Source organism: Chionomys nivalis, chromosome 1 (genome assembly GCF_950005125.1).
Source record: "Chionomys nivalis chromosome 1, mChiNiv1.1, whole genome shotgun sequence".
In the NCBI taxonomy this organism is placed as follows: domain Eukaryota; kingdom Metazoa; phylum Chordata; class Mammalia; order Rodentia; family Cricetidae; genus Chionomys; species Chionomys nivalis.
Genome location: NC_080086.1, coordinates 136,409,204 through 136,420,727, shown reverse-complemented (window position 1 = coordinate 136,420,727; position 11,524 = coordinate 136,409,204).

Here is an 11,524-nt window from a genome sequence, read left to right as displayed (position 1 = left end):
TGCAAAAGCAAACATTCAACCAGATTTCCTGGCACATTATCTGAACTAAGAAAAAAAAAATAAGGAGGTATTAGAAATAAAAATAAGGGATCTAGACGCCCCCACCCAACCGATGACACTTGTTCTCCTGGCTACCATTTGGAAGCCTACAACCCCATTCTGTTCAGCAGGATTCCCATAAAGACATGACAAAGTCATCCCAAGGCCCCAATGTGTGTTTGAAGGGCCTTTGCCTGCTTACTAACTTTCTAGACCCTCCCCACCGTTGAGTCTGGCCACTGGGCCCTCCAAACCCCTTGGGTGTTGGGAGGACTCCTCTGATTAAACCCACACTGAAATGAGTGACGTACAAGCTATCATTGCAGTACTTGGACTGTTGAGGCAGGTGGATCATGAGTGTGAGGCCAGCCTGGGTCACACATAAGCAGATCCAGTCTCAAAGAGTGGGTGTACCATTCATTTCAGTACTGTGGGACACCTTGTGTCAATTTCTTAACCCCCAAAGATGCAACTCTAATGAGGAAATTCTAGATCGTGGAGAAAATCTGCATAGCACACTGGGGCGCATAGTCGGTTACCTAACTGCCCCCAAACTATAGTAAGTATGTGGGGCTGGGGAGACGCAGCCTTTGGTCCCAGCACTGGGGGGAGGGGGGCAAAGGCAGGCAGAGCCACAGAGTGACACCCTGTCTCAGGAAAGAAAAGGCACTGTCACATGTCATCAACTGTTTGCAAGGCACGAGGCGTGTGCAGATACATACTTGGGAAGACCCCGTACACCTTAATACGTGTACAGTTGGAAAAGGACCACAGGTTTGGACTTGAAAATTGGGATCAGCCAAGAGAATCTACAATTTGGAGCGACTCCATTCAGTCAGCAGCTGTGCAGCCATCAGCCGAGATTTCTTAACTGGGGGTTATAGGTTGACTCATGCAGGCACAAGTGCCATTAGGAACTCTGGAAGAGGCTCAAGGAAACCCTGGGTCTGAAGAACAAACAATATGATACCGGGGAAGGGTAGACATAATTGTACTAAATGATTAAAAAAAAAGACTTATTTTATTTTATTTTACTTTTTGAGACAGAATTTCACTATGTAGCTCAAACAGATATGGAACCATGTAGACCAGACTGCCTTGAACCCAGGGGGATTAAAGACACGCACCACTACACCTGGCCATAAGAAGCTTTCCCACAACACTGCCAACGAACTTAATACATTTTTAAAAGTTTGCTTTAAAAACACCTTGCTCTTCTCTGTGTCCACCTTCAGAGTGTCGTCCGCATTCGGTCTGAGCATTGTTTCCTGGCTACTCACACGGATGCGTTAGACATTTTCCTTGAAATGCAAGCTGTTCATTTTTTTTTTTAATTAGAAGAAAGTGATCCTTTTGAGATGAGAATGTCTGTGCATCTTTCTCATTGGACAGAATGACAACTGGTTATAGGAATTAAAGCCTTTCAAGTCCCTCTGAGAAGACACTCTCTGCAAATCCAAGGTCACCGAACTGAAAACTGTCACAGGCCCCTCTGCGTGCTTTGGTGACACCATCTAGCCAGTGCCTCTCGTGTTGCTGGAATTCTTCACTGTAAACTGGCCTGAGTTTAGCGGATGGATGACCCTGGAGATCCTCTCTTATTGTCGGCCCCCAGCAGCAGCACCAGGCCACATTCCAAGGCACCTGAGGAGTTAACTTCACTAACAGGCTTCTCAGGAGAGGCTTTGACCCTTCATTCCTGGGGGAACCGAAGCTACTGGAAACAACCCCCAAGAGGACCAGGCGTGTTTTGAGTCTCAAGGACAAGATCCTTCAGTGGCAACGCCTTATGGCTGCTTTGATGGCAGCGGATCATCTGAAGGAATTCCTGGTGGCCACAAGAGGATCTTCCGGCCATCATGGGCATAGTAGGGTGAGTTGCTATGTGGGGGCTGCTGATGTTTATTCGGTGTTCAGCAGGTCTCTGTGAGCAAACCATCCGCCATGTGGCCTGGTTTGTCTTCCCTCGGAAGGCTTTGTAATTCCTCCTTAATGGCTGCACTGTGGCCATGAAACTCCCAGGAATGGTACCACAGGCGATGAGAGAATGCTGCCGCCTTCCATTTGTAATCCTGTTCTTCATATACGGCATGTTCATCTGGCGTCATGGTCATGAGAACGAGTATCCCAATTCCAGTCACTGGGCAAAGCCAATACTTTGGGGATCATACTTGTTCACCTGGTGTGGGCGAAGTGGGGCTCCCTTCTGGACCCTTGGACTGAAGTTGCTCGTTTAGCCCAGTGCCTCTCAGCCAGGGCCAGTTTTGTCCTCCAGGAGATACGAGTAGGGAATATTTGGACATTCTTTTGGCTGTTACAACTTAGGGGACTGGGACTACTGGGATCTTGGGGATCCCACTCCAGGACACTGCTGAGCATCCTACTCAGGAGGTACTCAGGGAAGCCATCACAATGAGGAATTGTCCAACCCCAAATATCAACAGCACCAAACTGGAGAAAACTCTGTTCTGGCTTAGTGATAATATGAGATCATTGCTTTAGAAAACTGCATGAGGAAATTTAAGAAGAAGGAGGAACAGCCAGATGGTGGTGATGCACACCTTTAATCCCAGCACTTGGGAGGCAGAGGCAGGTGGATCTCTGTAAGTTCAAGGCCAGCCTGGTCTACAAGAGCTAGTTCCAGGACAGGCTCCAAAGCTACAGAGAAACCCTGTCTTGAAAAAGCAAAAACAAAAAAGAAAAAGAAAGAAAAGGAAATAAAAGGAGGCAAAGCTAAATTTATGGTATGGCAAGACATTCTATTCAAAAATCATCGTGTACAGCGCTGGACCAAAGCATCCCAGTAGCAGTCAGAAGCAGAACCCCAAGGAGTCTTAGCATATTCTTTCCCATGACTTTACCTGTTAATCCTCTGCAACCAAGATCAGGAGCCATATTGTACGAGGTTCTGCTTGACCACTGAGGTGCTACAGGAAACAAAAAGCTCTGCATGTAGATCCGAATGGGGTTCTAAATGCAGAGGTGACACGGCCATGTTGATTCCAGAACCATCGCATTTATAGACTAAATGCAGAGGTGACCCGGCCATCTCAATTCCCTAACCATCGCGTTTATAGACCAAATGCAGAGGTGACCTGGCCATCTCAGTTCCTGAACCATCGCATTTATAGACCAAATGCAGAGGTGACACGGCCATCTCAGTTCCCGAACCATCACATTTATAGACTTTGTTTTGTTTTGTTTTTGGGTTTTTTGTTTGTCATATTCTGAAAAATGGATCCTTAGATTCTGTATAATACCCATCAGAATTCCAGCTTTAAAAAGATGTCTGGTTTTGAAATTTATTTGAAACCACAAAGAATTTGGAAGAGTAAACTAAGGAAAATTTTAAAGGAACTGGTGAAATTGTCTGTCATTAACCCACTCATAAAGATAGAGCCCCCAGTGACCTAAATGCCTTTCAAAGGCCTTTATTCCTCCACATCAACCTTGCCACACTGAGGACTGAGCTTCCAACACAACAGCCTTTGTGAGGTACCCTCAGACCTCAGCAAGCACACACCCAACATGGCAGGAGTGAAGATATCCTAAAGACACACATCTCTTCGACTGTCGGACTCCTGAGACAATGAGCTCTAAAGGAATCGGCACTTCCCAGGAGTCCCATTCTAGGGAACAAAATCCTGAGACCTTGACATCAGTCAGAGGGAAGCTCGTCTCCTGGAACAAGACTGCACAGTATGCTGATGGACCATGACAGACTGAGAGCCAGCAGAAGTCAGTGAGGGGTCAGTGCTGGGCGGGACCACATCTTGACTAGAAATACCCAGTGATGTGCACCATGTACCCTCTACTTAAACCTCCTGTAAGAACTCCAGATGTGGATTTAGAGCACCACTGGGCTTCCTTACTTGTTCTTCTCAGTATGAATGCACTGAGTAAATCTTTTTCTGCTCGTTCCTATTATCCACCTGTTAGTGGCCTGCTGAAGATGGTGGCTCAGCCTTGCCCATTAGAGCTGCCAGGGTCCAGGCTCTGACCCTAAAAACTTTAATAGCAGTATCAAGACACTCAGTAGAGAAAAACAGTATTCTCCATAAATTGTGCTTAGACAACTGGATATCCACATGCAAAAGAATTGAGATTGGAATTTTGCCTTACAATATGCAAAACTCAACCAAAATGGATAAAATATTTAAATCTAAGAGCTAAAGTTATAAAACTTTTAGGAAAAAGCATAGTGATAAATCTTTATGGCTTTGATTTAGTATCAGATCCCTACATATGATAGGGAAAGCACACATTTAATTTCAGTGGACTCTGAAAATTTATATGTCAAGTGAGGCTCTCCTCCCCCCCACACACAGAGAGGAGAGAGAGAGAGAGAGAGAGAGAGAGAGAGAGAGAGAGAGAGAGAGAGAGAGAGAGAGAGAGAGAGAGAGAGAGAATCTTTTGTGCCTTGGAAGATGTTGAGATCAACTGGAGAAGCAGAGGATTCTGGGAGAGGAAAGCCCTTGGAATTAATCTCCTTTGGCATGCCTTCAGCCTTGGTTAGAGCAGCAGCTGACAGAAAGATGTATCTTCCCTTGTCCCATCCACTTCTGCTCCTAGTCGGACCTCCTGCTCTCTCCCAAGGGCCTTTCCAGGTTGAGTGGGCGACTCGAGCCATAGTTCTACCCAGAAAGACCTCCAGATGGCGCTTTAAACTCACCAGTGACTACTTCGGCTTAAGCAACAGGCCACTGGGAAAGGCTCAAGGAAAAACAGCCAGTTTCTTTGCTTGGTCCTGGACACCCCCAGAGGAGCCTAAGGTGCTGCAGTCAACACATGAATGAGATGCCATAGCAGTTTTTCTCAGATCTGGACAACTCTTAAGAGTTGTCTCGGCCGGGCGGTGGTGGCGCACGCCTTTAATCCCAGCACTTGGGAGGCAGAGGCAGGTGGATCTCTGTGAGTTCGAGACCAGCCTGGTCTACAGAGTGAGTTCCAGGACAGCCAGGGCTACTCATAAAACAAACAAACAAATGAAAATAAAGGTTGTCTCACTCAAAACAAATCTCCAATAAATAAAACAAGACTGACATGTTAAACTAAAGACAAAAAGGAGAAGAAAGGAAAAAAGAAAACTCAGAAATTCACATTTAATTAAGATGTCATATATTCATCTAGCTTACTGAATGTCCCACCCTATTTAATCAGTGCCTACGGTCACCCACTGGCCCTCATTAGGTGTACCGAAGTAAGCCAAGGACCGCTCCTCCATTAGACGTGAGTTGGGGATAAGATGTATTGACAAAGTCGTAGTAGAACAAGCCTGGGATGGAGGGGAAAGTGGAGATTTGGATGCTGGCTCTAAGTTCAGAACCTACTTTTACTGTTTACTAATCCTGTGATTGTAGGCAAGTTATTAACTTCTCTGTGTAGCAAGGAGACTGCTTGTTGGTTTTGGCTGCTTAGCCCCGAAATAATTACACAGAAACTGTATTAATTAAATCACGGTTTGGCCCATTAGCTCTAGCTTCTTATAGGCTAACTCTTATATCTTAATTTAACCCACTTCCATTAATCTGTGCATCACCACGAGGTCGTGGCCTACCAGCAAAGTTTTAGCACGTCTGACTCTGGCGGCTCCATGGCTTCTCTCTAACTCCACCTTTCTTTCTTCCAGAATTCTGTTTAGTTTTTCCCACCTAGCTCTGTTCCCCTATAGCTCTGCGATAGGCCCAAAGCAGTTCCTTTATTAACCAGTGATAATCACAGCATACAGAGGGGAATCCCACATCACCTCTGGGCCTTGGGTGTGAAAATGGGAGTGTCACCACTGTTGGGAGGTGCCCAAGGAACACTGTCCATGGCAGAACCAGAGGAGATACCACTAAAACTGGTGTTAAGCAATGGGTAGATGTTCACCTGAGGAGAGGCCACCCCACAGCTTAAGTCTCGGCCCTGAAACACCTGCTTGCATGAGTAATTCCAAGTAGTTGTTTTTGTATGTGTTGAGCAGCGTTGACATGGGAAGGACATAAGAAGAGTGGAGAGGAAGTAAACCGGTTGCTAGGGATCAAGTCGTGTGTCTACTGTATGAAGGAGCCTGAACTTTTTATCTTTAAGAAAGTGCCTCCCAAACTTCTTCATTAAAGTGCCCCTAAAGACAGGACAATATCGTATGAAGAACATCTTAGCGGAGACCCCAGATTTCCTTAAAAGTCTTCAAAATCATGTAGTTTTGCACTCTACTCCATGTGTCGTTTCAATGTAAAAGATATTATTAGCCAGCAGGTGGCGTTGAACACCTTTGATCCAAGCACTCGGGAGGCAGAGGCAGGTGGATCCCTCTGAGTTTGAGGTCATCCTGGTACAGAGAGAGTTCCAGGACAGCCAGAGCTGCACAGAGAATCCCTATCTCAAAAACAAACAAAAAGATATTGTTGTTCTTACTTTCTAGACAAAACAAAAACCTGGAAAAAGAGCTATTCTATAGCTCTTCCACCCTAAGTAATTATATGAATTTCCCACAAGTCAGTTTGTGAGGGAAAGCCATGGGAATTTAAAGCTAGGGTTACATGAAAAGCTTTAGCTTGCAGAGAGAGCCCCAAGCAATGGTGTTGAGGGTGAATAAGAAATGGAGATACTGAGGGCAAACAGGCGGGCGGGAGTTCCTTTGTTTCACTGGCCTGCCTGCACCAAGCAAGGTAGGCTCTTTGTTTACAAACTACCCAACCAGCACGGACATCTGATCTCGGCACCAGGAGAGCCATCATTGGGCACAGAGAGCTAATCTTGGCACCAGGAAAGCCATCATTGGGCACGGAGAGCTAATCTTGGCACCAGGAGAGCCATCATTGGGCACGGAGATCTGATATTGTCACCAGGAGAGACATCACTGGAGCACCAGGAGAGGCATCACTGGGGAGTACCATCACTGGGAAGGTACATCAGTAGGCAAGGAGACCTGATCCTGTAAAAGAAGATCCATAGGAGAGCATTCGGAGGAAGAGATGGGCAGGCCCCAATGCAAGAATTCACCCAACAATCTGAAAAATAATATGAAACCACCAGAACCCAGCGACCTCACAACAGGAGGACATGAACACCTTAATCATGAAGAAGTAGAAAAATTGACTTTATGAAAGTGATTGACGCCCTTAAACAGCATGTAAAAAATGCCCTTATAGAAATGGATGAGAAGTATAACAGAAAGTTTGAAGAATTGAGTAAATCAGTGAATGATACCCTAGGAAACCAAGGAAAAACAATTAAACAGATAATGGAAACAGTTCAAGTCTTGAAAACTGAAATGGAGGCAAAGAAGAAAACACAAACAGAAGGCTGGCTGGACATGGAAAATCTAGGTAAACGAATAGAGTCTACAGAAACAAGCATAACCAACAGAATACAAGAGATATAAGAAAGAATCTCAGATTCTGAAGATACCATAGAGAAAATAAACACGCTGATCAAAGAAAACAGCAAGGCCAACAAACTCTCATCACAAAACATTCAGGAAATATGGGACACAATAAAAAGACCAAACCTAAGAATAATAGGAGTAGAAGAAGGAGAAGAAGCGCAGCTCAACGGTCCAGAAAATATATTTAATAAAATTATAGAAGAAAACTTTCCCAACCTAAAGAAAGATATACCTACGAAGGTTCAAGAAGCATACAGAACACCGAATAGGCTGGATCAAAAAAAAAAAATCCCCTCGCCATATAATAATCAAAACACAAAGCATACAGAACAAAGAAAGAATATTAAGAGCTGCAAAGGAAAAAGGCCAAGTTACTTATAAAGGTAAACCTATCAGACTTACACCTGACTTCTCTATGGAAACCATGAAAGCCAGAAGGTCCTGGATAGATGTACTGCAGAAACTAAGAGACTGTGGATGCAAGCCCAGACTACTATACCCAGCCAAACTTTCGTTCACTATAAATGGAGAAAACAAAATTTTCCAGGATAAAAACAAATTTAAACAATACGTAGCCACAAATCCAGCCTTAAAGAAAGTAATAGAAGGAAAATCACTAACCAAGGAGTTCAACAATGACCACAATATCTCAGACAACTAGAGACCCTTCACCAGCGCAACTCAAAGAAGGGAAACACACAAAATTTACTACTAAAAAAATGACCGGAGTTAACAACCACTGGTCATTAATATCACTTAATGTCAATGGACTCAACTCACCTATAAAAAGGCACAGACTAAGAGATTGGATACGAAAACAGGATCTAACATTCTGCTGTTTACAAGAAACACACCTCAACCACAAAGACAGACACCTACTCAGAGTAAAGGGTTGGAATAAGGCTTATCAAGTAAATGGACCTAAGAAACAAGCAGGTGTGGCCATACTAATTTCTAACAAAGTTGACTTCAAACTTAAATCAATCAGAAGAGATGGAGAGGGACATTTTCTACTCATAACAGGAACAATTCATCAGGATGAAGTCTCAATCCTGAATATCTATGCCCCTAATATAAAAGCACCCACGTACGTAAAAGAAACATTGCTAAAACTCAAGGCAGCAATCAAACCGCACACATTAATAGTAGGAGACTTTAACACTCCTCTCTCACCAATGGACAGGTCAATTAGACAGAAACCTAACAGAGAAATAAGAGAATTAATGGAGGTAATGAATCAAATGGACTTAACAGACATCTATAGAATATTCCACCCAAATAGGAAAGAACATACCTTCTTCTCTGCAGCGCATGGAACCTTCTCGAAAATTGACCACATACTCGGTAACAAAGCAAACATCCACAGTTACAAAAAAATATCTGTAACCACCTGTATCTTATCAGATCACCATGGATTAAAGCTAGAATTCAACAACAATGCTACCCCCAGAAAGCCTACAAACTCGTGGAAACTGAACAGTCAACTACTGAACCATACCTGGATTAAGGAAGAAATAAAGAAAGAAATTAAAGTCTTCCTTGAATTCAATGAAAATAAAGAAACAACATACTCAAACCTATGGGACACTATGAAAGCAGTCCTGAGAGGAAAGTTCATAGCACTAAGTGCCCACTTAAAGAAAACAGAGAAAGCACACATTGGAGACTTAACAGCCCACCTGAAAGCTCTAGAAAAAAAAGAAGCAGACTCACCTAGAAGGAGTAGAAGACTGGAAATAATCAAACTAAGGGCTGAAATCAACAAAATAGAAACACAGAAAACAATTGAAAGAATCAATGAAACAAAAAGCTGGGTCCTGGAGAAAATCAACAAGATTGATAAACCCCTATCCAAACTAATCAAACGGCAGAGAGAGAATTTGCAAATTAATAAAATCAGAAATGAAAAGGGGGACATAACCACAGACACAGAGGAAATTCAGAGAATCATTAGATCTTACTACAAAAGCCTGTATGCCACAAAACTGGAAAATGTTAAAGAAATGGACACTTTTTTAGATGATTACCGTATACGAAAGTTAAACCAGGACCAGGTAAACAACCTAAATAGACCTGTGAGTCGCGAAGAATTAGAAGCTGTTATCAAAAACCTCCCTTCCAAAAAAAGTCCAGGACCAGATGGTTTCAATGCGGAATTCTACCAGAACTTCCAAGAAGACCTAATACCTATACTCCTAAATGTATTTCACAATATAGAAACAGAAGAGTCATTGCCAAATTCCTTTTATGAAGCTATAGTAACTCTGATACCAAAACCACACAAAGACTCAACCAAGAAAGACAATTACAGGCCAATCTCACTCATGAACATCGACGCAAAAATCCTCAACAAAATACTGGCAAACCGAATCCAAGAACACATTAGAAAAATTATCCATTATGATCAAGTAGGCTTCATCCCAGAGATGCAGGGCTGGTTTAACATATGCAAATCTATCAATGTAATCCATCATATAAATAAACTGAAAGAAAAAAACCATATGATCGTTTCATTAGATGCTGAAAAAGCATTTGACAAAATTCAACATCCCTTTATGATAAAAGTCTTGGAGAGATTAGGGATACAAGGGTCATACCTAAATATAATTAAAGCTATTTACAGCAAGCCGACAGCTAACATCAAATTAAATGGAGAAAAACTTAAAGCCATCCCACTAAAATCAGGAACACGCCAAGGCTGTCCACTCTCTCCATACCTCTTCAATACAGTTCTTGAAGTCTTAGCGATAGCAATAAGACAACATAAGGGGATCAAGGGGATTCGAATTGGAAAGGAAGAAGTTAAACTTGCGTTATTTGCAGATGATATGATAGTGTACTTAAGAGACCCCAAAAACTCCACCAAAGAACTTCTACAGCTGATAAATACCTTTAGTAATGTGGCAGGATACAAGATCAACTCCAAAAAATTAGTCGCCCTCTTATACACAAAGGATATGGAAGCAGAGAGGGAAATAAGAGATTCATCACCTTTCACGATAGCCACAAACAGCATAAAATATCTTGGGGTAACTCTAACCAAGGAAGTGAAAGATCTATTTGACAAGAACTTTAAGTCTTTGAAGAAAGAAATTGAAGAGGATACCAGAAAATGGAAGGATCTCCCTTGCTCTTGGATTGGGAGGATCAACATAGTAAAAATGGCAATTCTACCAAAGGCAATCTATAGATTCAATGCAATCCCCATCAAGGTCCCATCAAAATTCTTCACAGATCTTGAGAGGACAATAATCAACTTTATATGGAAAAACAAAAAACCCAGGATAGCCAAAACAATCTTATACAATAAAGGATCATCTGGAGGCATTACCATCCCTGACTTCAAACTCTATTACAGAGCTACAGTAATGAAAACAGCGTGGTACTGGCATAAAAACAGAGAAGTCGACCAATGGAATCGTATAGAAGACCCGGATTTTAACCCACAAACCTATGAACACCTCATTTTCGATAAAGGAGCTAAAAGTGTACAATGGAAGAAAGAAAGCATCTTCAACAAATGGTGCTGGCACAACTGGATGTCAACCTGTAGAAGAATGAAAATAGACCCATATCTATCACCATGCACAAAACTCAAGTCCAAATGGATCAAAGACTTCAATATCAATCTGAACACACTGAACATGATAGAAGAGAAAATGGGAAGTACCCTACAACATATGGGCACAGGAGATCGCTTCCTATGTATAACCCCAGCAGCACAGACATTAAGGGCAACATTGAATACATGGGACCTCCTGAAACTGAGAAGCTTCTGTAAAGCAAAGGACACTGTCACTAAGACAAAAAGGCAGCCTACTGACTGGGAGAATATCTTCACCAACCCCGCAACAGACAAAGGTCTGATCTCCAAAATATATAAAGAACTCAAGAAACTAGACGTTAAAATGATAATTAACCCAATTAAAAATGGGGCACTGAACTGAACAGAGAATTCTCAACAGAAGTTCAAATGGCCAAAAGACACTTAAGGTCATGCTCAACCTCCTTAGCGATCAGAGAAATGCAAATCAAAACAACTTTGAGATATCATCTTACACCTGTCAGAATGGCTAAAATCAAAAACACCAAGGATAGCCTTTGCTGGAGAGG